Source organism: Arachis ipaensis, chromosome B3 (assembly GCF_059453495.1).
Source record: "Arachis ipaensis isolate K30076 ecotype BB chromosome B3, ASM5945349v1, whole genome shotgun sequence".
NCBI classification, from domain to species: Eukaryota; Viridiplantae; Streptophyta; class Magnoliopsida; order Fabales; family Fabaceae; genus Arachis; species Arachis ipaensis.
Genome location: NC_142438.1, coordinates 20029281 through 20034741, shown reverse-complemented (window position 1 = coordinate 20034741; position 5461 = coordinate 20029281). Strand labels below are relative to the sequence as shown.

Here is a 5461-nt window from a genome sequence, read left to right as displayed (position 1 = left end):
TTGTATCAGTTTCACAAACTTCTTTTAGAGTCTTCCACTTGATAATTAAATACGTATTACTCTCTTAAGATCGTCTACACCAAAATCAATTCCTTCTACTCCTTTATACTGCACTTGGCAGTATCCCATTCACAACCATAGACTTGCATAAAAAACAATCCCTAAACCACACGTCATTGTGATGTCCGAATATGCTGCACATGTTCAAGCCACCACAGTTTATTTCCACCGCGACCATAAAAGCAGATTATATCATAAATCATAAACATTATAAAATTTAGAGTCAAGTATCGATGTCACCATCCTCTTGGATAAAAAAAAAAGTTAACACCATTTATTTCAAATTCTAAAGTCAACTAGATTGTATTTCCACCTTTTTTCCGATTATAAAAGCAACACATGTTTAGGTAGAGTATACCATTCCACCAATTTCTCAAATGATAAAAGCAAGGTATAACCTTATTTATTTCAAATTGGATCAAGTATGTAATATCTCAAATTTTTTCGGATCATAAAAATTATTTGATTGAGTCAACTACATCATGTCAAATTTTGGATCAAGTATGTCATTCCACCAACTTTTCAAATCATAATGTATAAGATTCTTTATTTCAAACTAGGTCAAGTATGTGATCTCAATCTTTTTCAGATAATAAAAGACATCTTGTAAGATCAAACTAGATCAAGTACATCATATCACCTTCTGATATCATAAAAGCAACATATTTCAAATTGGGTCCAAGTATATCATATCAATCTTTTTAAGGGGGCTGCTATGGTGCTGAAGGATAGATTCCTCAGCAGGTGCTTATACTACGTGTCTGAATGTGGTGGAAACATGCGTCCACCTAAAATATTCATTGCTTCAATATCTGTTGCGGTTGTAGGTAGCCATTGCAGATGTGGATCCCACCACTCGGAATAACTGGTCAAAATCGAAGTGGTTAACAGGTAAGTTAAGAAAGATTAATAACTTAAGCAAGTGAAAAATAAATATAATGTAATATAATAATTTTTTTGGTTTTTATATTCAGGCTTTAGTTTGCTGGAAAAATTGAGTGGGCCTGGGGGCGTGCAAATACAAAGGAGCAAAAGGCTCCATGTTTTTAAAACCTAAAAAAACAAAAAGGAAAACATAACCCGTCCAGCACCCCTCCACACCCGTCATCTGTGAAGTTCCCCCCATTCTCCCCTGCCCGTCTGATGCAAAGAAAATTGGTACCATACCAAAACCCTAGCCTTAGCTTCCTGCGCATTGATAGTGTTCCCCGGTCGTCCGTCAATGTAGGTTCTTGCCGTGCTCCAAGTGTTGAACCACTGTTGGGTCATCGATCGCAGCTGCTTGGTAGAACTTGGTGTCCGTCGTCTCTGTCTTTGCAGCCGAGGTTCAGGAACCACCGATTCTTTGCCGTTCAGGTTCGCTTATGCTATCAGTGTTCGTCTTCGTTCCCAATCTCCGCCGTCCTCTCCTCGCTTGGCGTTAACCAAGAAGCGTTCACCTGCCGTTCACCCTTCGATTTTTAGTTCGCGTTCCTCCGGAAGCCACATCGGTCTGCAGTAAACATCTGGGACCAGACCTCGCGCTCCACTTGGCCGGCGAACTGATCTTATGTCGCCTGTGTGAGTCCCAGAAAAACGCCAGTAGACAATACACTCACACAACACCAATACTCTCCTTCAACCTCTGCAACTTCTGATTTCTATTACAAAAGGTAAACTTTTTAATTTGGCAGTTATTTGGATTTTTTGCATAGACTGAATTAAAGTGTACAAGAGTTATGTTGTCATGTCTATGATGTTGAATTGTTGATACTAAGCTATGAATTCTGTTATTATGTTTAATTTCACTGCACCCAACGTGTTTGATGTAATGCTTTAATGGTATCTCTGGTTGATTTTATAATTTCTAGCCTTTACAAACTTAGTAACTTGAGTGCATGTGAATAAGTTCTGGGTTAATTAAACATAATATAGTGAATCTTTAATTTGGATTATCATCATGGGAATAAGTTTTGGGCTAATACTATGCTATCAAATGACATGATAGTTGTGTTAAATTAAAGTGTTGGGACAGAGTGTGTTACGAGAACGATAATAATGAGTATACTCTAATTAAACTCGACTGAGACTTGCGTGACGTGTGGGAGCCAAACTAAAAATTGTTCTTGTTATGAACGGGGCTATTTATTTGTTGGGTAAAATGTTTTAGAAGATTGTATTTAATAGCTTCATTTTGAGCTTTTCTTCAGTTGGGTATGTGTTAAAAGAAAACTAGTAGAAAAAATAGAAAATAATGTAGCATAAAATTATGAATAATTATTTATTAATCTTGTTATATTAGAATTCTTTCATGAAGTACATGATGTTGTGCTAAAGTTGCACACAGCTAAAGACACATTGAACTACTTGTTGGAGAGAACATTTGAGATGGCGGAATGAAGGAAAGAGTGTTACTTAAAAATTATTACGTTTGAGGAGACCAATTAATATATAGTTTGAATAGTTGTAAGTGGAAGTTGTTATTAGTATAGTTTTGATGTAGATGTTAATTATATGTTAGTTACTTGTAGATGGAGGTGTCTTTAAGTGATGGGAATTGTGAGCTCCTGGGTACTGACAACGAGGCTGATGTGGAATCGAACCCGAAGGACATGGGTGGTCAGGATGTGGCAGACGAGGATTTGGGTGAATATGAAGATGTCGCTAGATTAGATGTGGAAGACATAAAGCGGATGCGTTGGGATAGTGTTGACGCCGCTTATGAGTTTTACAGGAGGCTGGGAATGTGTCATGGATTCGGCGTCAGGAAGGGTGATTCTGGCAAAGACTGTAGCGGAAATTTGATTAGATATAGGTTTTTTTGTAACAAGGAAGGGTTGAGGAATGGGAGACACAACGACCGAGTTGATAGACGGAGGGCACACAAACCTGAGACACGGACCAATTGTGAGGCTAAGCTCTCCATATACTTTGATAAAACTGAGCGTTGTTGGAAGGTGCGGAAAGTCATGCATGCTAGTGGCATTGCCACATCGAAGATTGTTGGATACATGGCTGGAATGGCTGGTCGGTACTCGTTGTTGGGTTTCTTGAAGAAGGATGTGTACAACTACGCCGACAGAACCCGGCGTGCTAATATATCGGATGACGATGCAAATGCAGCTGTTGTTTATCTAGAGGGAAAGGCTGGTTCAGATCCCATGTCAGTTGCTAGATATAGTGTAACAAAAGAAGAAAGGCTGGCAAATTTAATTTGGGCCGATGGAGCTAGCAGAGTTGATTATCAACGTTTTGGAGATGTGTTGGCCTTCGACTCGACATATAAGAAAAACAAGTACAAAAAACCTCTTGTGATTTTTTCAGGGTCTAACAACCACAAGCAAACAACGATTTTTGGGTTTGGTCTATTATTTGATGAGAGTGTCAGTTCTTACAAGTGGATGTTAGAAAATCTGCTTGAGGTGATGTGCAGGAAGAAACCGTCTGTGGTTGTGACTGACGGGGATAAGGCGATCATAAAGGCGGTCCGATCTGTTCTTCCTGATTCGACACACCGACTGTGTGCCTGGCATATTGAGAAGAATGTTACCTCAAACGTGAAAGATGCAATTTTACGTAGCTCTTTTAGAAGGTTCTATGTTGACATGGAAATAGAGGAGTTCGAGATGGAGTGAGAGCGTGCGGTGGCTGAGTATAACCTACATGATAAGGAGTGGGCCACCCAAATGTATGAGAGGAGGAGGATGTGGGCAAATGCGTATCTGCAAGACAAGTTTTGCGCCGGTTTCCGGACAACGTCTCGATGTGAAGGGGTTAATGCCTTTGTAAAAAAGTTCTCGAAGACAACCCACACTATACTTGAGTTGGTTCAGAATTTGGAGTTGGTGGTCCGGGAGTACCGAAACAAGGAATTACTACTCCACTTAAACTCAATGAATTCCGTTCCAGTCATGACCACTGGCTTGACCTCCATTGAGCAACATGCCGCCTCAGTGTATACGAGAGAAGTCTTTACTGATGTCAAGAAACAGATAGTCCAAACTGTAGCCTTGATTCTTATATCCAAGAAAAGGTGCCTTAACACAATGGTCTACACGGTTGAGGAGTACGAGCAGCCAGCTACGAGAATCAAGGTTGCCTATGGCAGGTCCACGGGCAAAATTCACTACCAATGTAACTTTTGGAGGAAGAATGGGTACCCCTGTAGACATATGTTCTTCGTGATGAAGTCCGAACATGTAACTACCATCCCGGATGCACTTGTGTTGCAGAGGTGGCGATTAAACGTGAAGTCCATTGAGAGTTACGTCGAGAGGTGGGCTGGTACCAGTGAGGCGGGGTTTTTGCTGCGACATGGTGCCCTCCACACTGCGTCGCATAGGCTATTCCTAATAGGCGCCCAGAAATTGTCATTATTTAGGAAGGCCCTGAATGGCGTACTTACGCTTTGCCGAGAACTCGAACTGGAGTACAGAGCATTCGATAATGGAGGGGGAAAAGGCCGATAGAAGCGGTCCAGACCAAAGAAGTCAACTGCGTCGTTAGGGACCCAGATGTTGCAAAACCGAAGGGGGCACGGAAGTTCACCAAAAAGGGACACCTTCGGAAGAAGCGTCTTTGCACAGTATGCAAGCGGCCGGGACACACGAAGAGACATTGCATGAAGAATACGCAAGAGCAAAGAGACTGCAGCATATGGACTCATGTACGTTATACTAAAGTTAGGGTAACCCGTATGGACTCATGCACATTATACTAAAGTTGTGACTACATATAATCGGTGGGGGAAAAGTCCAACTATATTTGGGCTTCATAATTTTCTCGTATTCGAATTTACCCTAACTGCATGTTTTTTCCATCAGAAGTAGTTTTTCACGAACGGACACCTAATTCGCGAACCTTGTTAATTTAGATTGATTAGGCAAAAACGATTGTATTACAACACCCCCTAAGTACAAACCGAGTCGAGATGACAGTTGGATTACCTAAACCGATAGCCACCACACAGCATTAACTACTACAAACACAAGACACTACCGCCATCATCATTAAACTCATGGTGAGAACATCTGACTGTATGTGGCCAGCGTTTGCTTGAGCTCCTGGTTCTCCTGTTCGAGAGCCTCACACGCTCCGGCAGGGACATGGTGAGTGCTTGCTTCATCTCCTCCAATTGCCTCTTGTAATGGCGTACCACATGATAGTTATAGTCAAAGATCTGCAACCCTTTTTTCGACAAAAGCTTCTCCACTGTGGCAAATGCTGCATCTTGCCTAGCCAGCCGCTCGTCTGTGGCCAGCTTCCCACTCACATGTATATTGACATCGTTTGCCTTGCTTTGAACAACAACGCAGAATGACATGTAATTCAACCCGTCATGATGCACCCCATCACGACGGAAGAAGATGGGTGGGCCGACATCAAGCTGGCAGCAGGTTCTATTCAGCAGGTGTTCCATGTC

At 41.6% G+C, this 5461-nt stretch overlaps 1 pseudogene; it reads left to right on the top strand.

Moving 5' to 3' along the window:
• Window positions 1–3023: 3023 nt before the first annotated feature.
• On the top strand, window positions 3024–4508 carry LOC148569987 (protein FAR1-RELATED SEQUENCE 5-like; annotated as a pseudogene).
• The last annotated feature ends 953 nt before the right edge of the window (window positions 4509–5461 follow it).